We start from the raw sequence: 26,356 nt of genomic DNA on the forward strand, positions 1-26,356 counted from the left end.
TCACTTTGCTTCTAAACCGCATCATCGCTTTGCCGAATCATCCGGCACCTTTCGCTATCGGAAACTATTCTCTTTCTGCGGTTCCGCTCGCCGCAACAAGCTTTAATCTGCTTAGCCGCATTCAGACTACGTGGGAAACTGCACTCGTGTAACTAGATTGTGAAATCTAGTGTGTCCCTAAAATCGAGGCCGTGTTCCTGTCCCGGTGAGCTATAGCACCCTGTCCGCCCACGACGTGTCTACAATCCTGCGCTACAGATTTAAATAGTTTGCGCGCCACGTGAATCGCCGTATTTTACGTTTTTCCTTTCTTCGAGACTCTTGTAACTTCACGCCGGAACGAAGCCTGTTTACTCGCTCGAAATCTTCATTAAAACACGTTTAATCAACGCAATGTAATCAAAATCGCTATTGATTATCGCGTTCGTAGTTAATTTTGGTTGCACAGACGCCTTTGACACGATATGTAATCAGAAATTGTAGTAATAGGTTGAAACAAAAGTTCGTAACGATGTAAACTTCAAAATTCAAGCAGCTTTATTGAAAATGGACGAAATTTAATTTTATAAAAAGGTTTTGAAGCTTAAATCCCTATTTCTGAAAAATCTCTATTTTTTTAGTTTCTGTAAGTTTAATAATTTTTATATATAGAAAACTACAGCTGGACAAAATGGAAAATTTTCTTCTCCCTTTGTGAGCTCGTCGCGTGTCCAAATAAAACTAGCAAAAATTTTGTAATGTAAAAACTAAAAGTTTTCCCTACAAAATCGTTTTCTAAAAATATTCCTAGGATTTTTTATTACTGAGTTATTGTGGATTAAATAAAAGGAGCAGTTTGACTTTTATTGCTCACGACTCCGTAAAAATCATATCATACCAAAATTCAAAAAACAAATTCTTAAAGCTAAAACTTTGTTCGATCGAATGGTATAATTGCCAAATTTTTTTTTAAACATGTAGACATAATACAAATGAAGTAGTGCTACGAACTTTTGTTCCGATCCAATACAAAACATCATCATGTTAGCGACAAAATAAAAGAAATTCATTGTCATTTATCAAACTATTTTCTCGTAGTAATTCTCAATAATGTGAGAAAATAAAGACATAATCAATAACAATAAATGTTTCCTGCATATATAAAACTTTGTATTTATCATTTATTATACATGTTCGCTTACTTCTGAAAGAAAGATGTCATCTTGATATGGTATCAAAGATGTTCCAGTAAATGTTCACGATAAATGCGATTCTATTCCGCTGGAGATCAGTTACAGAAACTTCCTCATTCATGTGTGTCGAAAGCAAATGTGATACGCTTCGAAACACACATGCTCCATTATTGGATGCATTAAGAAGAGATAGAGAGAGAAAGAGAGAGAGAGAGAGAGAGAGAGAGAGGGGCAGGGAGAGAGAGAGGAAGGGGGAGAGAGAGAGAGAGAGAGAGAATACATACGGAATTGAATAAACTGTAGAAAGCAAAAACGATTCAAACAAGTATATTTCTATGACGTCAAAAATAACTTGAACTTTGCAAAATACGGATTATTAAATAACAGTTCTTGAATAAAATAGTGCCACGTATTCTGATCTTCTATGACAATTTGATCATTTCGAGAAATCTTTATCATTACGAAAATATAATGCAATATCCGAGAATATTGTACAGTTCTCAATATACTAGGAAAAATGATATTACGTCGTCTTTATCGATGATGAAATACCAATCTTCAACGACTCGTTGATTGTGAATCTTGCCAGAACGTTGAACTGGTAAAAGTGGTGCAAACGATTCACGGATGAAATCTACCAGTACACACACGTGGGATCTCGACAAGCTTTAAAACTCGACTCAGCCCGGTCCAATCACCGATCGTTATTTCCTCTAGAGTTCGACACAGTAGATACATTCTCAACGACTAATCCAACGTCAATCACGTATCGATTTCTCGTCGACGTGGAAGCATGCCCAGTAACTCGATTGACGAAAATGCTTGAGACGTATCAAACAGTACGATATGCGAGGTCATTAACTTACATATCTACACAGTTATTCGCAAATTTGGATTAATAATTTAAATTTAAAACATAAGGTTTTTAGAACACATGCAAATAATTCTATAAATAAAATAGCAATAAATAGCTATTTTGCTTCTTCAAAATTTAGAAGTTTTAAATAATTCTGGATTCATATATGATGAGCTTTACACGGAATAATTTTGCTAAAATATTAAAATATATTTAGTTATACAGATCTGAAAATATAACTTTGAACCACATCAAAATTATTACATAGGAATCATAAATATGATGAGCAGTACTGCAAGAAGTTTTGATATTCTAGCAACTAGTTTAAGCGTCCTACATAATTATTTTGATGGTTCAATAACATTATTTTCAGATCTGTAACTAACTAAATTTTTAGATACTATTATTTTTAGATACTCAGCGTAACCTTTTCATGTAGAATTAGTATCATATCTCATATATCGATATCTCCAATATACAAAAATATAAGATTTATATTTGAATTTTTATGGTATTATGTTTTTAGAGTTAAACAGAAAATGTTTGTCTATTATAATATTTTTATTTAAGCTTATAATTTTGTTCCCCGTTATGATTTCCACTTGGCGAGCACATCGGTTTTTCGACCGAGTACAATTTTTACAAAAATGCAAGCACAATGTTGGCAACCTAAGAAGGACATAATACCGAACGCGACTTATCCGAATACTGATAGAGCCCGAAAGGAAATCCTTCGTAAGCGCGGCCATACGTAGGCTTACCACGGCTTACAGTGATGCCTCTCTCTTTTACAGTCTGGCGTCCCGTTTCGCGAATTTCGCAAAACTCAAGAGGCTATCATACCAAGACGGAAAAATATTTTGCTAGGTCACACTGAGGAGAACGTACGATTCCATAAATTGCGCGAGATAATGGTGACATAGTGTCGGCAGGTGAACGTTATATTCCACGGACATTAAATGAATAAACAAAATAAAGTACAACTCAATAAACTAACGCTTCGAGTTCTACACAATTCATAATATTCGTTTTTGCCAGAGTCTTGCGCACCATTTTTCAGCTAACGAAGGCAACTTGGAGGCACTCGATACATCTCGTTTAACTTATGAAGGTTGCAGTGCTGCGAAACTTACGGAAGAACAGCAAACATTCGTAGACTCGACAACTTTTTACGTCATATATTTATATCTCTCTCTCGATCTTTTAATCTGGTTATATATATTGAATTCTGTACTCTTTTTATTACTTATAACTTCAACCACGCTTAGGGTAACTCCGGTATATACACCGCATCTATCAAAAACTTAATTTATTAAGTATTATTTACTATGTTTAAAGTAAACTATATCAGTAAAAAAACTTTGTACTGTCTACTATTATGAAAAAAATATTGGAAATCCGAAATATTTATGTTTCGTATTAAAAAATGAACTTTTTTAAACCCTTGTATTTTTGCCATATATATACCATAGGGGTGGGATATATGGCTATTTATAAGGGGAGGGGGGGATATGTACGGCTCATGAAAAATTTACAAATAATGCATATAAATAAGTTGTAAAATGACACGATAACTTATAAAATGCGTTTATAAAATTTTATTAAGGAACAAGAATGATAAATATGTATATGAAGTAATAAATAATAATTACAATCTTCCCACATGTATTACAAGTGTTATGACATGAGGTACATATTTCATGTAACGCGTTTATTGTATTTAGTACACTGAATTCAATCTGCCCATTTTGTATACTTTGGGCATAAATCCCGCCCGCTAAAAATGCTGTATATCCCAAACAGAGAGAGAGGTGGGATATATAAAACAACAAACTAAACAAAGAATACAAGAGCAAAGTACTTGTATTTTGTTATACAACATGCTTTACTATTCCTCTAGGCATGTAACAAAATAGCTGGAAAAGTACCCCTACTCCTTTTATTTTTTCTGACTTCTGCGGCGTATTTGCCGGAGTTACCCTAAGTAAAAAAATAAATTCCAATGGAAAGCAGAACGAAGATTTAAAAGTTAATTCTATAATTCATATAAGTCGGTTAACTTGTGTAGCTTGTAATATACTCACATGTTGTAGAACTTGAATACGGTATTTTATACATTCATAAGCATAGAGCTGGCGCAACCAGTAATATTGTGAAATAAAGGAGTATGATGTATACATATGTATACATTTGTATGCATTATTTCAATATGTAGTAATCTTGACGTGAGCGTTAATCGCCTTATACTCATTTTAAATGGAAGCTCGCGACATCCCAAGTTAACAGTCCATTAGCAGAGGTCACGCTGCATCGCGCATGCTTCAGGGGCTGCACAACGCGGAAATTGGCGCAAGACTGCGTTATATTTCGGCGATTTGTTACGTACAATTTTCGCAGGAAAGCACGCTACAATCCGCACGTACCTACATTATTTATTTCTACAACAGATTATATCGTTTATTTCTACAATAGAATTTGTTACATACGATTTCTCAATAACAGAGAGGATTATAAGATATAAAAATTATTTTTATTCGAAACAAAACCGAATTTCTCTTGTACGAAAGTCCAGGGTAACGATCATGTAATTCTTTCCCTAGGGCGGAAATGTGAAAAGTGAAAATTTTTTTGTATGATGTGTGTATATGTGCATACATCATACATGGAAATTTTCACTTTTCACATTTTCGCTCTAAAGAAAAAACTACATAATCGCTACCTAGAATAGTAATATCTATATGGTATTAATGCTCGTTACGCGTACTATTACATTTCTCTTTGAAACAAGAGAGAAGCAGAAATCTCTTCGTCAAACCACTATAGTTCATTACAGTTAGTATGTTGATGCTAGTATCGTGCGAAGTGAGACATGTAGCAGATATGAACTTCGGTACAACGATGACACGACGACATCGAGGCATACGTCTTCTCGCGAATTCATCGTGCCACGCGCGACAAGATTAATGACCGGAAAGAGTGTGGGTCGTGTGAATTCACACTCGATAAAATTTGCAACGCCCCGTCGTCCCATTTGTACGACGTTCACACACTCTCTCCCTCCCCTCCCCCTCTCTTTTTTCTCTCATCGGAGTTCTCCTGTAAATATGCGTATTGGAAATGTCCTCCCACACATCCAGCGTCCGTCCGTTCCATTTCAACCAAAGAATCGACGCGAGCGCGTCGGGACGCCTCGTGCAAATCGCAAATTTGAAAGCACTTTTCCGACGACACGTAGATACGCCCGCGTATGTATTTCCGCATCACCCCCATTTACGTGCAACTACTACGACGAGGTGCTTCTCGAGATTTGCGACAAACAGCACAGCGAGAAGATGAACTCAGCTTTGTGCGGCGCTATATCGATAAGTTTCTGCGCTGGAAATGTGATTAAAATTTTAACGCTTAATACAATCAGGAGAAAACACGTGTGAAATTCTGTATTGATTATCAGTTTTTCCAACTATGCCACAGGCGTTTGGAATATATATTGTCATAATAACAGGAACTGAAATTAATTGCAAAATTTGCTGTCGTCACGCTTGTTATGTGTACTTATTGCTTTTATGTCAGATACATAATTTATTTCTTTAATCTTTTGCAATTATAAGCTAAAATATATATGTTTAACTCGAATTTTCCAAATTATGACTGAAAAAAAAAAACAGTTTATTCTTCAAATATCATGTTTGTAGTATAATTATCTTAGAAAGAACGCAGGTATATACAGGGTGTATATTAAATACACTAAAAAATTTTAAGAGGAGATTCTTCATAAAAATTTAAGATGGAAGCTTCATATGTCCGAGACGCCTTAGTTTCAAAGATATAGAATGCCAAAATTGAAGGAAAAATTTTGGTTTTTCCCAAAAATTTCGAAAATCATTCAAGTTATTTTGATAAAACTACAAAGTTTCATCAAAATAATTCGAGTATACATCCTGTATATTTCTATAACTATAAAACACGGAATGTACATGCTAGCGGTAAATTGCTTGTGACCATCGTGCAGAGGATAATTGCTGGAGACGTTGCGTGCATGGCGATCTATATAAGATTTGAAAACTTACTTTCAAAGTGCTATATGCAACGTATTCGGTATGCTGCCATATAATCCGGGAAGTTATGAAAGTTTGTGCAAGATCGGGCTATCATTCGATGATTCAACCATACCCTTATGTGAATACCAACGCATTTCAAGTTAAATGGCGCTACTAACAAAATAGTTTGCACCTTATTCGGCACGAGTCTCGATGCCTGCACAATCCTCTCAAGTTATGCTCATCCATATTGCCGAGGAAACTTTTTAACGGCTCATGGAACTCTGCTTCGAGCTTTCATGAGAAATCTAATAGCGCTAGCGTAGTTCTAGACGCGTGCAAAAGACAATATCCAAGCTTGAGTTGCAACTAATTATTACTGCTATTAAGTGGATGGAATATTGTGGGTTGTTACGGGTGTTCATCATTTAAAAAAATTTAATTGTTTCTAAAAAAGATAAGAACAATTTTTTAATCGAGACATTCATAGAATGTTTTATTATTCAAGATTTCAAAAAATTGAGCTTAAAATTGAGTTTGTTAAATTAGTGCTCAAATTAGTCATGTTTCTTTTTAATGTTCATAATATATATAGTTATCAGAATCAGTACGCCGGTAGCAATCCAATCATTCTATTAGAGAATAATAATACACGCATATATTCCTATAGATAGACCTGCCGGCAGTTCTCCGTCAATTCGTTTGTGAATGCTTCCAACATCGAACAAAGGACATCGTTTTGCGAAAGCACTCGATAACGGACAAAGGATCCCACGAATAGCGTAGATATCGAATGAATGGATACACTGCGAATTGTTGTGCGCTATATGCCGTGATTGAAGTGTAATCGTACATAAATTAAGATAATCGACGGACATGCGACTTATACATGAATCGTTTTCCCGTCACGTAATTATACAAGCAGCAAGACGAAATAATAATTTACATCCACGTCTTTTCAAATAAACCAAATCAAATAAACAAAGCATCGAATCAAACGTAACGTGATTCACTGCGATAAAATTATGTATGGATCAATATCGTCGCATCGTGGCGTATAAACAGAAGAAATCATTGAACATGGAGATAGAGCTTCCATTAAAGAAAATTACCATATGATAGGTACCATTAAGCCAATATATACCCTCAAATATCCAGCATTCAATCGTCATTCATTTCATCTTATCTTATTTCCAATAGAGGACTCTTTCTGCTTTTCTCACGCGCGCGTCACCCTGAGATTAAATGTAAAAGAGGGAGGATCCCGCGCGTATACTCTTTATTTGCGCTCCACGTATTACTCTAGGTTGCAGAGCGGCGAATTCATACGATCAAATATGGGATATTTGTGCCTTCGAGTGCGGATATTCGCTTTGATTTCGCGTTATCGACGTCAGCTCATCGATCCGTGAATTCATTTGCTCGTAAAGATTTTACTATTCCGTCGAGCCGCGCGAGAAACGATAAAAAGGTTTTTTCCTTTATGGGGTTTAGTGGCATCTCTTTTCTGTCTCTAACGACATATATTACAACTTCGATAAAGAATTAAAAATAAAAATTACAACGATATTATTAAACTTAAATATTATAATTGTTTTTGAAACATACGTGTGTCTTAATCTTGCATTGATCAAACTAATTAGTGAATTTTACATAATCAACAATCATCACTCGAATATAATCTGTCAAACAACTCGCGAATTCACGTGAAAAAATATAGAATTGATTTCCTTAAAGAAACGCTAAATAAATGTATATTTTAATTGTAATTGTGTTTTTATTATAAAATAAAATGTTCGCACATTGATTTACATAAATTAGATATTATTTTTTATTATATAACCTTTTATGTGTATTTAATATAAAAAGATGTGACAATTGTTATATCTTTTATTCTGAACGGAATAACAATCCATTATTGTTCGGTACACTTTTAGACAAACGAGATTCTTGATAACATTTCGAACGTGTTTCTATATACACTACGTTGACTACACAAATCGCACTTTTGTACGCGCTTTTCGTACGGAAAACAAAATTTACATATAACGCTGGCTTCATATAATAAATTAAAATGCGCTTATACGGCGAGAATGATATTAATTAAAACTGTGAGATTTGCATTGATTATAATGTGCCACTAATTGAAAGCGACTTATCCGCACGTTGCATTAAAATGTAAATCAAATCTCCAGCGTCATGGGCATTCATGTTCGTGCCAATAAAGCAAGAACGCTATAAAGGTACAATAGAAAACACATTTGCCAAATTGCCTCTATACATATTTTTCTTTGTTTTTAATTGAAATGTATTATTATATGAAGCAACATTTATCGGAAATTTTATTGGATTTACACAATGTGCAAATGCCGTATATTAACTATATTACAGAAATAATAAATATGTATGTCCTACTATCATAATTAATTTTTACTTTACTGATATTCGCTATATTTAGAATTCGCACCGTGTTCGAAACAAAGAAACAAAAATGTAATTTAATTTATCCTAACGATATAATTGGTTTTTGTTAATTTAATCAATAATATATCGATTTCATTTATACATATAAACAAATCTTATTTCCGATATATATATATATATATATATATATATATAAGACAATTTTTCGTATTCATATATATATTAAGTGAAAATTATATCTTATTAATTATTATTATTCTTATGCGTAAATGTTTCATCAGCAATTAGATTATGATCTTTATGATGATATTCTTTTACTTAATCGATAACTTTCTTTATAGCCTATTCTTAACATTCGCTTCGACTATGAAATATTCTCCAGTGGACTGTCATAATACGAAATCGCGCAGAACTCAATGAATCATAAATTTCATAAGTTCACGATAATCATATCAACATTCATAATATCTAGAGCAGCAGACCTGACATTAAACCGAAAGTTTCATCGCGCACCCAGACGACCCTCAAGCTGTTACGAAAGAGGGAATTCGCGCAACCAGCCGAGAAGATATAATCCTTCTGTCGCGGGGAAAGTCAAGTCGGACGAAGTCAAATCCCGCGCTGGTACCTATACGCCACGAAGGTCCCCGACCAGCTGAGAGAAAAGCAAAGATTGGTCCCGTATACTATATGGAAACTTCGGACACTACGCACGAATATCATCGCCCGACAGCCGCACCGGGTACCGATATTGTACGCTCTCACGGGTTTTACTTAAATGCCAACGCAAATACGGAAAGTACACGTACATTCGATGTGCTTCAGTGACATTTCTCCGAGGAGAGAACGTTCGTTCGTGGACTTTAAGGTGGCATGGCAATGCACCCAAGTTCGGATATAAAAGATTCTCACCAGCTTCCACTAAGTCCAACGAAGCGGCAACAAACATGCGATTCTTCAGTATAAAATAGATATTTTGCTATTACGTTTTCAATTTAAAAATTGTTGATTGCAACAATCTGCGCAACCAACAATTTTTATATAAATATACTTGTTATAGATATTAAATTTTATAGTCATTTCTCAAATTTTTATGTTATATTCTTTAATATTACTGCCACATTTTTCTTAATTATCCGATATTTTTACTAAATATTATTTTCAAATATAACTAATATAATTTAAATAACAATATCTACTATTTATAATGAAAAAAAATATTATTGATTCTGTTTTTTACATTTTTTTATGTAATTATTAATTTAAGCATTTTGATAAGTTTGTTAATCACGCTTCTTTATATTTTATTCCTTCGTTGTACAAGTGTCATAATACGAACACTTGTATTCAACAGACGTATTTGTAGAACGTGAAATGCAGAAAACCAGTTTTTGTTGCATGTCGCTGCGTTCATTTTTCGTGAAGTTATAGCATTTTAAAAATTCGACACGCGCGTATGCCATTCATGAAGGAAAACCGCATGTATTTTTTTGCACATAATTCGACAGATGTGCAGAAAAAAAACAACTGTAAAAAAACGTATAATAAATGTGTTTAAAATATGATTCATCGCCGAGAAACACATACGCGCGCTAATCGATTCCGCCATTCGATCGAATTTATGGGAAGCTATAATTATCAATATGTTCGTAAAAAGTCATCAGTAAGATAATTTTCATATCATTTGAAAGCCAAGACTCTAGCTCTTTCAACGCGTGCGAAATTGCTTATCTCGATCAACTGTGTGTGTGTGTGTATGTATTTACAAAATATCAGTGATTAATTACAAAAATAAAATTAATTTCGTGTAAAGATCTTCGTCTTGACAGACGTTTCAATCGATGTCGTAAGTTAATATAATATCTTTGCATAGAAAATTCGCAGCAAGATAAACTTGGTCTCTTTCGCAAATTAAGACTCTATATAATTCTTTCAAAGAATATGAAATTATTTATCTTATCTTATCTAGGACCGATTATTTTGGAAAACAAGAATTGTAAAATATCATGAAAATAAAATTAATTCATTGCTTAAAATAAAAATCATGGTATACATTGAGATCTCCATTTCTTGTTATTATTTTGTGCTAAATTGTTTGCTAAATTGTTATTGTTTTGTGCTAAATTGAGGTATCTTAAAATCTAATTATCGTTAATCGAAATTCTTTACCATTTTGTAATATATTTATCTCAAGATCTAAAGATTATGACGTTTTAAAGTCATGTGTGTAACAATAAAAGATATCTTAAAATTTTGAAGACATCTTATAAAAAAAAATTTGATATTTGTTATTAATTTTTTGGAAAATTTTTAATAATTTTATTATAATCATTTTTAATAAATAAAATATGTGTGTGTGTGTGTGTGTGCGCGCGCGCGTACGTGCGTGCGTGCGTGCGTGCGTGCGTGTGATCACTAGTATTTTTTTAATATTGTAAAATATATATTAGTGATGATTAACTTACCTATATATACGCACATACATACATAATTATTAAATATTACATACATATATGTATAATTAATAAATGTTCTTTTGATTTAAATTTCTATGAATAAAGTATATTTATTATATTAATACTTTATTTGTTCGTTCCTCTGGCTGTTAATTTTAATTAATTTTTGCCTATATATATAATTATATGATTAGATAAGATAAAAAATTGTACAGGAATAGATTTCAGTCCCGATTTCTATATTTTCTCAGATGCTTTGTAGAAATATACGATGATATTCACTACGAGAAAACTCAAAATGAAAAAAATGAGAAAAGAAAACTTCTTCATGCATATTTATTTTCTCCCATTAAACAGAGAAAAACTCTCATATATCCGAAAAAGTTAGCGCACGATGTACTGCCATCATCGCCAGGCAGTCAAGTGCTGTTTTAACTAATGCGCTCTCTTGAACTCCCTGCACTATGAAATAATCAAAGTGACTATTACAGCTTATATATTTAGCATATTCATTTGATGTACTTTACTGGCATGATTGATTAAAGCTGATGTTTATTTATAGTCACAGATTACACAATGTCGACAAGCAAGTTTGACACTTCAAGCGTCAGAAATTATTATTCATATTATAAGGACACGTCTAAATTAATATCATCATCGTGAAAATTCATCTCGGATAAATGTAGTTTTTCATTCGATATGATAGACAAACAGCAGTCATGTGCTTTATTTTGCAATCGATAGGAATTGAGATTACGGGAAGAGTGAAAACAAACGTTCAGTATAGCTAGCTAGATTTTATTCCGTCAACAAAGTAAGTTGTTTTTTCTTACGACCGGCTGCCTGTGAAAAGTTCTATCAGAAATCGATCGATAGGGCGTCTCAACCAGCCGCCGTTTTGTAATTATGTAAATCGGCTTTCCCATCGTTACCTCACATATATTTTTTCACTCCTGAATAGCAATATGCTTTCATAGCCAGTGACCGATAAATCGACATGTTTAAAATCTATAATGTTTAATATCGTGAAAATATGCATCAATATTTTAATAACTGTTCAATGGAATTATTTACATAATTTTATTGTAAATATATATATAAATTAATAATTCATTATAAATATATATAACTTTAAATTCTTATTATTTATAATGTAAAAAAGAAAAAAACACTTGAAATATTAAACACATATTACATTATTGATGAGATATAACTACAAAATATATATATATATTTATATATATATATATTATATTATTTATAATCTATCAATTTTGTAAATATCTGTTATTTACCTGTCCGTTGATTATATTCAGTAAGTTAAGGAATCATTCATTTACAAGAAATTTGTGATTACTGAACGCTTTGTAGAATGTTTGATAATGAGGATCAAGGTATTTTCAAGGATACACAATGCAAATATGTTTGTATGTCGGTACATAATAGAATACTATATGCAACTTACAGTAAAGACGATACGCGCGCCATAACTCGAAACTTCGTTTATTCGAAGGCGTCCATGGGGACACGATACGACGGTAATGTCAGCGATGGGAACCTAACATTTAACTAGATATGGTCGCAACTCAATTTACAAGCACAAGCTTTGCTTAATCCGAGCATTAGGGATACCAGTTCAATGTACTTGCAGAGAGTCAATTCCGAATGGTGCGTCGATGGTTAGTTTAATAAATGATAGAGAGTATTTACGTACATGACTCTTTAATACAATCGCTACCAATCGGTAACACTGTGGTATCGAAGCCATTCGACTATATTTGATAGATGGAATATAAACAATTGTTACCATAAAGAGATCACGCCTTGGTAATCCCGCAATCGCTACAATTACTCGTAAATTCGACTCTATTTGCACACCGGCTTGATGCGCTCATTGGCGGGTTCGATCGCGAGAGGAACAGTTGTAATCGATTGATCTATGGAACATGTATTCTAATGCTAACAGCACGACGCGGAAAATTTTCGACGGAATAGCTATGACCTAATGCATCCCGCGAACCGGTTCACGCGTATCTCCCGATCACGCTGGCATAAACGTCGCAGGGCGTAATGCATGCGCCGTGCATGGTTCAATATAAAGGATTGTTATTTACGGCACGGTTTATATTTCATCGGAATATAATGGAAAATGGACCCAGCGTTAGGGGTAACGCATAGCTTACCATACATATATCTTTTGCCTCTATCGCTTTGGCGCGCGCCCAACGCGGGTGCGTTTTGACATTTGTTTGTAGTTGAAATACGCATCTACACACATTTCTGTAATTATTCGAACGTTACATTCACATACTCGTTGTCAGTATTATTCAAAATTGTTAATCCATCCCACATGAGTGCAGACGCTGTTATTTATTTGTCAAATTAACGCCGAAGAGAGGAGTCATCGTATATATACTTAAATATATAGCAGCAGTAATTTCTGAGTTTGTTACTGTTTATACATAGAAAGTATAGTCTTGCTAAAGTATCTACAAATTTGGTTATATAGATACCTACAGATGCGAAAATAATTTTGTTTGGAACATTAAAAATAATTATGTAGAACGCTAGAATGCAAGTTGTTAGAATGTTAAAACTTTTGCAATATATTTGTCATCAATGTTTAAGCATTCCACATACAGCAATTTGTATTAATATTCGGACATCATAATACTTGAGAAATTATTTTTTTAATATAGTTTTAAATTGGAGTTTATGGTTTTTTAGTCCGGTTTATTATAGTTGACAGAAACGTTAATTTTATCTATTTAATTAATATAGTCTTCAGTATAAAAAATATTAAATAAGTTAATGTTTAATTTCAGAATCACAAAAATATTTGGGCACTCAATATATTTTATGATTTAGTGATTCTGGGAAATCAGGTTAGTTCATTCTTTTACTTGTTTACTGTGAAATCAAAATGCGTGACTTATCTCACGGTAGATTAAGCTAATCTAATTTTCCTAAATCACACACGAATTAATAGCGAAAATGCAATGTAGAAACAAAAATAGTTCATTTGATAAACGCCAGCTTGATATTTACCATTATGAAAAAATAAAACTATATCGAGAGAAATCGATAAATTAATAACTTTAAATAAAAGTCGGTGATAGATATGGTAAAAAGATATCGTGAAAATCGTATTAAATCAATAGATTGAATCTCAGAAAGAACGTTCAAAATTACCAGCTTGCAAGATAAATATAAAATAATTAAGAAAATAAAAACAAATCCTAGATTAAGTGTTCTAAAATTGACTTCAGAATTGTAAAGAAGAGACTAGCAAGAAGGTACATCCTGATAATATTCGAGCATTAAAAGGAAGTGCCTGGTTACAGCGGTAAAATTGTTCGTAAAATTATTCATAAATGGGACGAAGAATACTTAAAGATTCTGAAATCATAATGTACATATTTCAATTTTTAAAAAAGTCATTAATTTTATACTCGAAAAATTATATTTAGAAAGTAACATAATTTCTAAAATATCACGTGTTGTTTGAATATTAACGCGAGTTACTGTAAATATTGTAATAAAATTAATTCTAATAAAATTATTTTCAGATCTGTATCTAGCTAAATTTTTAAATATTTTAGCAAAACCGTTCTCCCTGTGTATAAAGTTGATTTAATAACAACTGCTATAAAGAACGCTTCATACATATATAAAGCATACAAATTGTCTAATTTAATTACCATTTTCCAAATGTTGTTTTAACAGCGTAAGTTACTACATGACAAATATTTGCACGTTATCAGTAGAAGTGTGACCCGAACGTGAACTATCATATCGTTAGAGTCAAAAACAAGATTCGTCCATTCTTAATTTCAGTCTTACTTCGTTCCTATGCGTCATAACTTTCCAAACTACTGGTCCGGAAACGGACAAATATATCTTCCGGCAACAACTAAACGGTCGTAACTTTCTTTCCAAACTTTCCTTCACGCGCAACGTTTACGACCGAAACTCAGAAGCTAGGCAAGCTACGTATCAATTAATTTGACTTGATCGCGTTTACACGCTGGCAAACACGATTGCGAGAAGCTGCTCCCGTTAAACGCTATATGCTTTTCCGCGAGGTAACACGGTGGAACAGCCAATAATCTTAACCACGTGAGAGATACTGGAACGAAATATCCGCGGGATAACCGCGCTAACGGATGTTTCTCGCATAGTGGAATTTCACCCACACCGTTCTCAAGTCAACGGAAAGTCGCGTCGTTGCATCGTAAACAAGCACGTCGGACGGAACCTTCGCAGTCAGCTTTCCTCGTGCCAAGAGATTTTTCAGACGGACGTTGCCCGCAACTTCAAAGATCGTCCTGTCCAGACGGACAGGTCGTATACGCGAAACTTTCGCCGACGCAGTTTCCCATCGCTCTTACGTACCCTCATCTCGAGGGAGAGTAGTCCTACGTGCGTGGATTTTTACATATCACTCTTCTTATATCGCGCACAGAAATTTGCAAAAATGCACACGCATCTCATCGGTCTTTTACGTGAGAAAATATGCCGTATGAAATTTACGCGAGATGTTGACGCAGGAGAACTACACAAATGGACGCGGAAGGTAAAAATTTTTCGGGTCGCAAGAAGACACGCTTTTCACGCGGACTTTGGACAAAGACAGAATTCGCGGGTGCCGTAGAATGCAACGGAAGGGAAACTGAAGGGAAACCCAGAAGGAAGAGAAGAGACAGGAAGAGAGTACGAAAGTGGGTAGGAATTGTTACGGCAGCGGGTTTACGAGGTCCCGGTGGACAGGATGCCAAGCAAAGAAGGGGGGAAGGGGAAAGGGTGCACGTCGCTCGTTTTCGAAAGGGGAAAAGGCGTTATCTTGCCGTGTGTGACTCGAATAACGAGAGTAAGCCTTCGCAAAGTCCGACCTGTCAGACGTTCCATCGTGGCAACGTTAATGTGATTCCTGTTTGCGCGATTTCGCGTCGCCGCTCGATCTTCCGTCGCATTACGGCTACACCAATGACATTGAATCCATACCGATCTGTGTAAAATGATGTCTTCGGTTCATCTCCATCGGCGGCTTCTACGCGAAGAATTTTATGTCACAATGGAAAGATAGACATAAATCTCTAGAAAAATGAAACTGTCGTCAAGTACTATATGATAACGTCTCTCGTTTAATTCACATTATCATACATCGTGAAACGAGCGGTAATGGAATGTGAATAATGATAGATGTCAAATGACTTTGTGCTCGAGGCAGCGACGGTTAATTCCGCAATGTTGAGAATATCTTCCGTATTGTGACTAAATAGACAATTCAGACAGTGTGGTAGATTTCGCTACGAGCAGGTACTGTTCCATTACGTAAACGTTTGCAAACGTTGACTATGTGAATTTGCTACATCACTATTTGAGATATCGAAATTTCCTACTAATAAAAATTTATAACTCGTTAATTTATAATTCGACATAGATTACAGAGAGTTAGCAAAAATATACCTTCTCACTGAAAATAATTATGAGCTTATTTTTTTTTTAATTATTCAAACAGCACGTTAAAAAGGAAAAGATTTAATTATCATTACTCAACTGAATATAGCGAAAACTAAAATGGTCTATTTCGGCTCCGATAGAAAAAAAAATTGCTAGATTTGCAATGTAGGAGTACAAAAAGTAAGCTAAAGAGCTTTTAGTAATATTGAATATTACAGGTTCCATGGCAACTCCACAAATGTGCCTGACGCATTTACATTTAATCTCCGGTAAAACCGATGGTTGGTCGGGTAATTACCAAGAATGATTGCCCGTTGTCAATACGTACACACAACTCGTTATACCCATTTCAAAAACAAGTTCGAAATCGTCCAAAACTGTGAATATTTATTTGAAAGCTCTGGTTGACGACAGACACATCTTGCTGATTTGTTATTATATAGTATTTTTTAAATACTCTGAATTAGATTAAAATAGAAAACATATTAAACTTAAAACACATTAAGATTTAATATATTCGACGACTGAATTAATTTGTATCCGATACATCAATCAATCTTTTGTGTCCAGTTAATACACATAAAGGTTTCTGTTTTACGTATATATATTGATATATATGATTTATAATTGCAATACTAATTAAATAAACGACTTGTTAACAACTGTTACATAATTAAAAATATTGTTTTCTACTTCGAAATGCTGTTAAAAGCGAATTGCATTGATTCGCATCGTAACAGTTGCGTTACGAAAAATCATCGTACCAGTTAGGGACTAATGTCATTACCTGTCGAACAGCATTTGCTAGAGAGTCAAGCGGCAAACATTTCGCAAACTCATTTTCCTGTTCTCGCACACTTTTAATGACACACGCGAACGTACTAATATAATTATTGCGACAGTTTCACTCGTTATCCTTGATTGTCCTGTACGGCAAATAATAACTCTTGAAACTGCTATGTATGTCAATAGCTTTGGTGCACAAATTTCAGTTGTGATTGACACTTTCACGCTCGTTTAATTAGCCCTTATATTTCTTTGCACGAATAACGAATATGGATTTTAAATCGATGACTGCTATAACAGCATCAGGCTTTTGTTTGTATCATAAGTGAGAAACGACTTTTTACAGTATAAAACAGCGATAACAGAAAGTTCGCTGCTACAGACTTTTGATATTTGCAAATGCTACAAATGCGAATAATAGCGCGTTATTTTCACACTCTGTGGGAGCGCCATTACGCTTGACGAATAATCGGATCGCCGAAGCGGTAGAGGTTGAAAAAATGGACCGAGGTCGCAGAAAATGAGCCCAAAACTTTTACGGCGGATGCAAAGCAGCGCAGCTTATCGCGTGAATGTTTGTATGGTGATCTATCCTCCACGAAGTCAGAACCTCCACCCCGTTTGGCCTACATACCGAGAGTTATGGCCGCAGCCGTGTCATACAACCGCACGAAGACTCCGTGAGACATATAAGGAAATAGGAGCATCGCCAAGCACTGCAACGAGCGCGCGGCTGTGCTTGAAGGTACGAAACAAGCATCGTTTTCACACCGAAGTGAAAATATTCGTGGCAGCTGTAACACTCGATTCCGTTTGTCTGCAATGCAGAGTATTGAGATCAGAAATAAAATACAATACTAATAACGGTGCTGTCGTTGCCCACCGGAAATATCACAGTAGTTTTTTTTATAGGATATATCGGGGAATATCTGTATCAGACAGCGCAAACATTTTTGGTTCTAGTCAAGTGATTTTAACGTGCGCTTTTATTACAGCTATAGTAGCGACAGTAGCGTGGTTGGCGAGGAAATAAATACTCGTTTTGTGTGAGCTCTAGTACATACATGTTTAATACTTGTTAGCAGTGCTCGGCTTAAAATGCTGTAGTGTGCTGAATATCTATAGCCGTCTCTCATGAGACAGTATGCGACAGCTTTAATCCATACACGCTTACTATGTACGTACAATCTTAACGATGAGATATTTTAGTTTGATGGCGGAAATGTGTCCTACATTCAACAGTTTGCGTTCTTGCATGACAGCTATAATAATTTAACGGTCAAAAGGTGAGCTCGACAATGCTACATCACGAAAAATGATATTTGCACTAAGAGAAGTGTCATACGCAAATCTTCATGTACAATCTTGGCAAAAAGTATTACGCACTTGTCATTTTTTTATTTATCTAGAATTCTTTTACCTATATTGTTTCATGATTTATTATACGACATTACACATAAATTTAAAGGATTCTTGAAATGCAGAATAATTCACAGCAATTGCATAAATCATTTTTTAAACTAAACTGTTAAATAATAGTTAATAAAGTACGTAATATTTTTGGTCAAGATTGTATATTTATATACATATATATTTGAAGAAAATCTAAACTAGATAGCTGATTTAAAATAAATCCCTCCCTCCCTCCCGCACTTACTCATGGACAAAGTAGTTTTAATCGAATTGGCTAAAATTGTGACATTTTATAGTTTATTAGATGCTAATCAAAAGTCTCCATAAATACAATAATAAAAATGAACAGATTTTGCTATCGCTGTCTGAAAGTTGCCATTTTGGCAATTTTTATCAAATTGAAAAATATTTTTGTACTTCAGTATTGTTTATTTATTTAACTGTACCTAACCATACATGTCCATGTAATAATGTTAGACTAATAGAATAACTATCGACAGAGGTGCATACATATATATCTCTCCCCCCTCGTGTATACATACTGTGACATACAGAAGAAATTTTGTGTTATATTATTTTATATTAAATTTAACACATTTCACGTATTCCAAATAGTTTACTTTAATTTTGTGTTATTTTAACACTAAATGAATATGTTAGAAAGTAATATAAATATTATGCAAAAGAATTAATACAAGAAAGATAATACTGACACGATTTGTAACCAAACTGTTAATAAAATATGGAAGCATATTTCTTCATTAAAATTAATGTTTATAATATATTAAATTAATACGTCTTTTATTCATTTATCTTAATCGTTTTAGAACACATTATTTTCTTGTTACTCGTTTAGTTACTCATAAATTGTGTTATTCTGACACTAAGAAATATTGAATATCAATTTAACTATTATTACGAACTATTTAATATAATCACATTATATTACAAACAACATAATTATATTATCTTAAATTAATATTCAAATATGTTAAAAATTCCACACAACATTTTAACAAGAACTTGAACCATTTTCAACACAAATCTCAAATGTTTATATTCTGAGTATATAAACTTTTCAATAATGGATGTATGATTATATTATGTTTGTTTAATTTAACTATATAAATGCAATTAAGAATTAATTGTGTACTGCAGATAAAGATACATTTTAATACAATTACATCCAAAATAGTAAATAACTTCAAAATGCAAAATCTATCCATCTTTTATGTTTGTACCTCTATAAAGATTTTTAATTAACATTTCATAAACTACAAAATATCACAGTTTCAGCCAATTTAATATCACTTTTTCTGTACGACTAGTACGAGGTTATTTAAAAATTATTGCTGAACTTATTAAATACACTGAGAAAAAAATGCTGTTGATTTAATTAAAGTCTATATTATGGGGGCTGTCACTAACATAAGTGTTTAATTCATGTATATTTTTATTGACACGAAGGCATAAATTATTATTTCAATAATCAAGCCTTTATATCAATAAAATATACGCATGAATTAATCACTTATGTTAGTGACAGCCTATAATATAGACTTTAATTGAATCAACAGCATTTTTTTCTTAGTGTAAGAATGATTCTATAAATCTGATAAGCGGTAATAATATTAAGAATTGAATATACAAATAAAGATACACAAAAAATACATTTAACGCAAAGATCTTTTTTTTTAGTTATTATTTGATTAAAACTCTTCAGATATCTATAATCCATATCTTATATAAATCTATATAGATAGAATACTAATGCAGTTATAATACTAATGTCAATAACCGGTAATTAAGTTTTTAATCGGTGTAAAAATAAGATTATATTATAATGACTTCCGTATGCGAGGTGTGTAATTTTAAGGAAAGCTAGAAAGGAAGACATGCGTTTATGTTCAGTGGTAAGCGACGAGCGAGCGAATAAGATAACGAGACTCATCGTCTCATTAACAATCGTACTTGTTTTGAAAGAAAATCTTCATCCGAGTTTTCTCATTCTATATCTTTTGCTACGTCAGGAGTATCCAAGGGTGATAACTGAATCCCCTTTGTACACGACAGATGACACTTGTAATTTTAGTTAGTCGTCGACAATTAGTGTAATTTTAGTATTTAAAAGACACATTATTTTTTCGCGCCACGTTCCGTCTTATCGCGTGTTCCTCGTTGCTGGAAATGCGGCTATTGTGTACGAGCACAGTTACCCTAATCGATAAGCCGGGTTATTAGCGATATTAGCACACCTCTCCTTTTTTCCCTCACAGAAGGGCCACCAACCTTTCCCTTTTTTTCTGTGGCAGTCCTATAAAATTTATGATAATTTCCGGTTACGTGGTACCCTTTCATTCTCGTTTTCAGTAGGCCACGATACGGCTACGTAATTTCTCGTTGTGTCGCTAATGCGCAATAATTTTTCGACTTTACTGGCAAGCGAACAATATTGTAGCTCTGAGAGAAATTGGTGTTTCGCAATATGTATTTATAATTTAAAATAAATTTCAAATCGATAAATATGTGAAAGTTTATTTTAGATATAAATAACAGAATATATGTATATGTGTACCTTTTTAAAAAAATACAAATGTATATTTTAAAAGATTATATATAAAGTATAACATAATATTATTAAAAAATCATAAAAAATTGAAATATTGCAAATTAATATTGAAAATTGAAAATATTGCAAAAAAATTCTTTAAATACCGAAAAAATGTAAATATTAAATTTGTAAAGAAATAAATAGTACGCAGAAAGCAAATTATATACAAGAGTCATTATTCGTTTTAGTAGAATAAAAACAAATAATTCAACCATCCCAATCGCATTTAAGAATGATATGTTCTTTAACTACTCGTATATCACATATATGAGAATACACGTACATGTACCCGGAGGGTGAGGATAAGCCAGATAGGCAGGGTGTACCAAATAACGTACGTACTTATCTGAACCATGCACTTTTCAGTGTGTGACAAGAGGATATGATTTATTGCCTACAAGCTTGCTACAATGACTGCGGTACGTGTTAAACTGACCACGTTCATCATTAAAATTAATGGGTATTGGATACTGCCCACGGTAAGCGGAAGGAGAGGTAGAAATGACCGAAAGCGTCGGAAAGCTCGGTGGCCGAAGGAAGATGTTGTTAATATCGCAGATCGATATTTTGCAGCGTTTTGCGATAACAGTCGTCAGGAAAACAACATGAAATATTGATTTCGTTTATATTTGTATTTTTGAACCGTATAATATTAACCGTACGAAAGAGTTTTCGATGTAATATTTTAATTTTTGTAACTTATGTACGGAATTTTCTATTACGTGAAAAATTCGCGCTTGGAAACTTCATTAGAAATTTATGTAATCAGCGCGGTGTTCCTCAGAGTGACAATGTCGACGCGTGTAGTGAAAGCAGTTATACGTATTACGTATTTTCATGTGTTCTGTAATTGCTTCTGGTGTCTATTGTGCGGATGAGTGTTAAGTCTGCGGCACGGCATCCATTAAAATTAATGGGGATTGGGATAGCGGAGATAGTCAGGCGTGATACTAAACGCGAAGTGAAATGATGCATCATTCACAAAGAAACAATGCGCACAATTCAGTGATCGCATTATAATAATTTGTACATTACAATGCACGCATTATTATTAAAGCGATCAATGTAACATTCCGATTAAAGTGCTCGAGTTAATGGACGACAGGTATTCAAAATATTCCGATACTAAAAATCAATCATTTTTATCGATGCGTGTCTCGTTATCAGATTATCATTGCGTTGTTAAATCAATCATCTACGATATTTATACATTTAGTGCTGTATGGTTAAAGTAGTTATATTTAGAATCTCTGTATACTTTCCGCAATATATTCCGAAGCATCATATTAACGGCTAAATATATATTGATCGAGTGTGCGGTACTCGTTTTTGCGATTAACTATCTTATGGAAATAAATCGTATTACAGTATAATCGACCCAGTTTACAAAAGCAAGTTAAAAATAAGATTAGGCCGCGGCGTTACTATCTACCAATTTCCCTGTTTACACGCCCTGCTTACGGCACCCTTATCGCAGTACACGTGACTCAGAATCGCATTACCCAGCAGCGGCAAAATAACCGTATAAAAATTTCCGTCTTCCTTTTTCCAGGGTCGACGCGACGAGAGGAAAATGCGCTCGGCGAACGAAACGGGCAAGACCGCGAATACGCTGGGCGATCGCTAAACCGCTTCAATCGCCGTCCTATCATCGACCTATCCTTGCGGGCGCGATAGATCGCGTTACCGTAATGACATTTCGTGGCCAGCTTTCGCGGCCGCTGATGACGGGAATACGAGGGTCGCGCGGTGGCGAGACAAGAAGGTAGGCTAAGCAAATCGATCTGTCGGCGCACGTAACGCACAGCTAAGTAGCACGTTAAAACCCCGCGAGCGTCCCGGCTATGCTTTCAGCATATTTGCATAGGATTCTGCTCGGTGGCGCGTACGCGCGGCAGCCACCCATGGTACGCGAGCACCTGCCGAACGCTTACGTAGTTACGCAAAATGACAACGCTACCATTACGCATACCCGGGATAGCCGAGATACTTAACAATCTGGTATTCCGATTACGATAGTACGCCTATGCACGTAGGAGCGCATCTTCGAATGCGCCCGGGCAAGACGCGCTCGCAGCGGATCGGAGCATGTAGGACAGGCCTGGCGATCCCTGAAGCGACGAGGATCAGACCTCTCCGTTCATCGGCTTATGACAAGCATGTGACATGAATGCTAATAGCCAACCTGATGCCACAATCGAAGAGAATTTATCAGTATCGTGAATTTTCTATAATTTTATACGATATACGAAAAGGACGGTTTGATGTATCTAAAATTTAGCTATAGATATAAATGTAGATCTGAAAATAATTGCGTGGGCTATCAAAAATTATTACGTAGGACTCAAGATGGTTGTTAGAGTGTCAAACCTTTTTGCAACATTACTCATCATACTTGAACGTTCCACACGAGGGGTAAACCGCTGAGAGCATTACGGTGTACGAATTTGGGGCATTACTGGGTATTACTGGGCATTACTTAAGGGAATTGTGTTGAATTATAATAAGCGGTATGAGGTTATGCATTACTAGGGCATTAATGGGCATTACTGGGACATTAATGGGCATTACTAAGGCATTATTAGGGTATTAATGGGCATTACTAGGACATTATTAGAGCATTAGTGGGCATTAGTGGGCATTACTAGGGCATTAGTGGCCATAAAATTTGGGCATTACTTGAACATTACTTGGGCATTACTTATAGGCATTAGTAGGCATTGGTGCACACAATTTTGGTCAGTGGTTTATCCCTTGTGAGGTTCTACATAATATTTTTAATAGTTCAACAAAATGATTTTCAGCTTTATATTTAGTCGAATTTCTAGATGCTTCAGCAAAATCGTTCTTTGCATATATATACTCTCTGCGGTAAAATTAAAGTAATATTGCGCAACGTTATTATGAGTTCTTTTTATCTCGATAAAAATATCGCATTATGTCACTGCGTTCAACGTAAGATTAAAACTTACTGTTATTATCAAAGATCATCGACGACAAATCGAACAAAGTAACTTTATAAATGGAATGGATTTATACTCTTTGACTTGTAGCTTGTTCTCAGTTTGAGAAACAATTCATAAAGTAATATCGTTCGAGCAAAAGTGTTTGATCAAAGACATAAAAAGTTTCATTAAAACTTCTTTGATCGCTGGAACAAGTAAAAAGAAGTACGCTGCCAATTATGTACTCCAGTTACGCAATGACCTACTGATTATAAAGAATAAAACGTTGTTATTACGCAACGAAAGTAATTAAATAAAATATGAAAATATTTCTTTCATTACAAACTATGGATTAATATTTTTATTTTAATTACGTTCAAAATAACCGCTGTTGTACCGATATCAGTAACAAATATTATTTATTTTATATCATATACGGCTAGAAAGATATGTAAATATCTTTGCGTCGCGTAAAGATGAGTATATATGTATAAATTAGGAAGAGGGTTGGAGAGAGTAGCTGTGTAGAATCGCCTACATCGTAGCTTCACATAATGTAGAAAGCATCCGTACATATCCAACAAGAGTTGGATTTTAAAGTACGAAAAGTTCCCAAGTTTTCTTGAATTTTCATTACGTACGTTCCGGGAGCAGGGCGGAAAGGTCTCTAGAGGGGAGCACGATAACACCAGAAGCACAAGCGCCTCAGGTTCTATCTCTGCGGCGCGTAATTCGAGACCCAGCCTGCCGTTCGATTATAATTTCATTTGCCGGGAGCTCGTACGATTAATGCGATGGTGCCGACCTATTCCCTCTAATTAAATCCTGTATACCAACTAAAGATATCACCTGAGATTCTAGAATCGGTCGTGAAAATCAACGACCGGTCATCGGGCTCAATCGAAGTGTCTATACGTGTCTATACGTAAAGACGCGATCGCAAGGAATCAAATGGAGACCTTCACTCACCTCAGTTCGATGCCTTGGCTGCGCTTGTCATTTATGCTAACGATCACGTCGCGTGGCTGTATCTTCTTATCACCGCTGCACTTCGGGGTAGTCACTTTGCCGCGCGAGTTTACGCCAGGCACAAACGATGACTACGTACGTCCGCACACGTACGCCTTGCTTTGCAATGACGTAGTGACATCCAGCGCTTCGCGATGACGAGATCAACGTCTTTCTCCGTCTCCCACCCTGTCGATCTACTCACGCAGGTTCAATTCGCGGCGACGTGAGAGTTCCGCTCGGAGCATCGACGTACATACATACGAACGAGCTCGAGGGGGGGAGGGGGGAAGAGGGGGGGAGGGGGTAAGACAGTCACGTATCGTTGCAAGCCTTCGTCGCACACTGCTGCACCGTCACAGTGCCCGCGCCGCTTCTCTACCCTGTCGATTTAGCGAATCCCCCGAGCCAGCGATCCTAATCTCCCAATTCCTCGCGAGCGCGCACACCGGCGTGACTATCGCGTCGCGATAAAGTCCGAAACGCGAGATTTACGAACTCTTGAAACGAAATTCACGTAAATTCCGAAACGACGCGACGGCCCGAAATATCACGAATTGACATGAGTGAATGTCAGTCTTGTCTTTGTTACTCGAAGATAAGCAACGAGTCGAGACGTTCGAATTGGATAGTTAAGATTGGACGTTTTATCGTATCGCATTCGTAGTTTTAGCGTACTCGATCAGCGGATCAGCTCGAGACTCTATGAAGTTGTTCGTTTTTCACATTCACAGAACGCGCGACATCACTCGAGGTATGCGAAGGCGTAGGATGAAAGTATCGGCGTTCCAGCTGATTCACGCCGATAGAAAGAGAAAGGGGTGCGTAGGACAGAGCTTACGAGAGCGCGAGCCACGACAACGTGTGTTTACCCGCGCGACGACGTAAACACTCCGCACGAAAGCACTCGACTGCTCGGCAGGGGTGGCCGAGCGGCACAGTTCGGTTGCTCGCGCAGTAGCTTGGTAACGCGGCGCAACAGTGCGCAAGTTGTGCTTTTGTGCGGCGAATGCAGTACAGCCAGCACCTATGACCTCTCTCTCTTCCTTCCTATCTCCCTCGCCCTCCCTCTTTCCTTATCTGTCTGCACTTTTTCGTGTTTTTTTTTAACCCTCCTGCCTTCCTTTTTTGCTCCGCTCTATACGCCACAATTTTCACCCCTTTTCGCTCTCGCTGCCTCTCTTC

The 26,356-nt window shown here is 35.3% G+C and overlaps 1 protein-coding gene across 1 annotated transcript in view; it reads right to left on the reverse strand.

Moving 5' to 3' along the window:
* Ten-a (Teneurin-a transmembrane protein) overlaps positions 1-25,363 on the reverse strand; it is a 496,598-nt gene extending 471,235 nt beyond the window's left edge. The window contains exon 1 of the mRNA XM_018506604.1: positions 25,133-25,363. The gene's annotated coding sequence lies outside the window, so the exon portion shown is untranslated. The remainder of the gene's footprint in view (positions 1-25,132) is intronic.
* Between the last annotated feature and the right edge of the window lie 993 nt (positions 25,364-26,356).

The sequence above is a fragment of the Trachymyrmex cornetzi genome, unplaced genomic scaffold (genome assembly GCF_001594075.2).
Source record: "Trachymyrmex cornetzi isolate Tcor2-1 unplaced genomic scaffold, Tcor1.1 scaffold227, whole genome shotgun sequence".
Classification (NCBI taxonomy): Eukaryota; Metazoa; Arthropoda; class Insecta; order Hymenoptera; family Formicidae; genus Trachymyrmex; species Trachymyrmex cornetzi.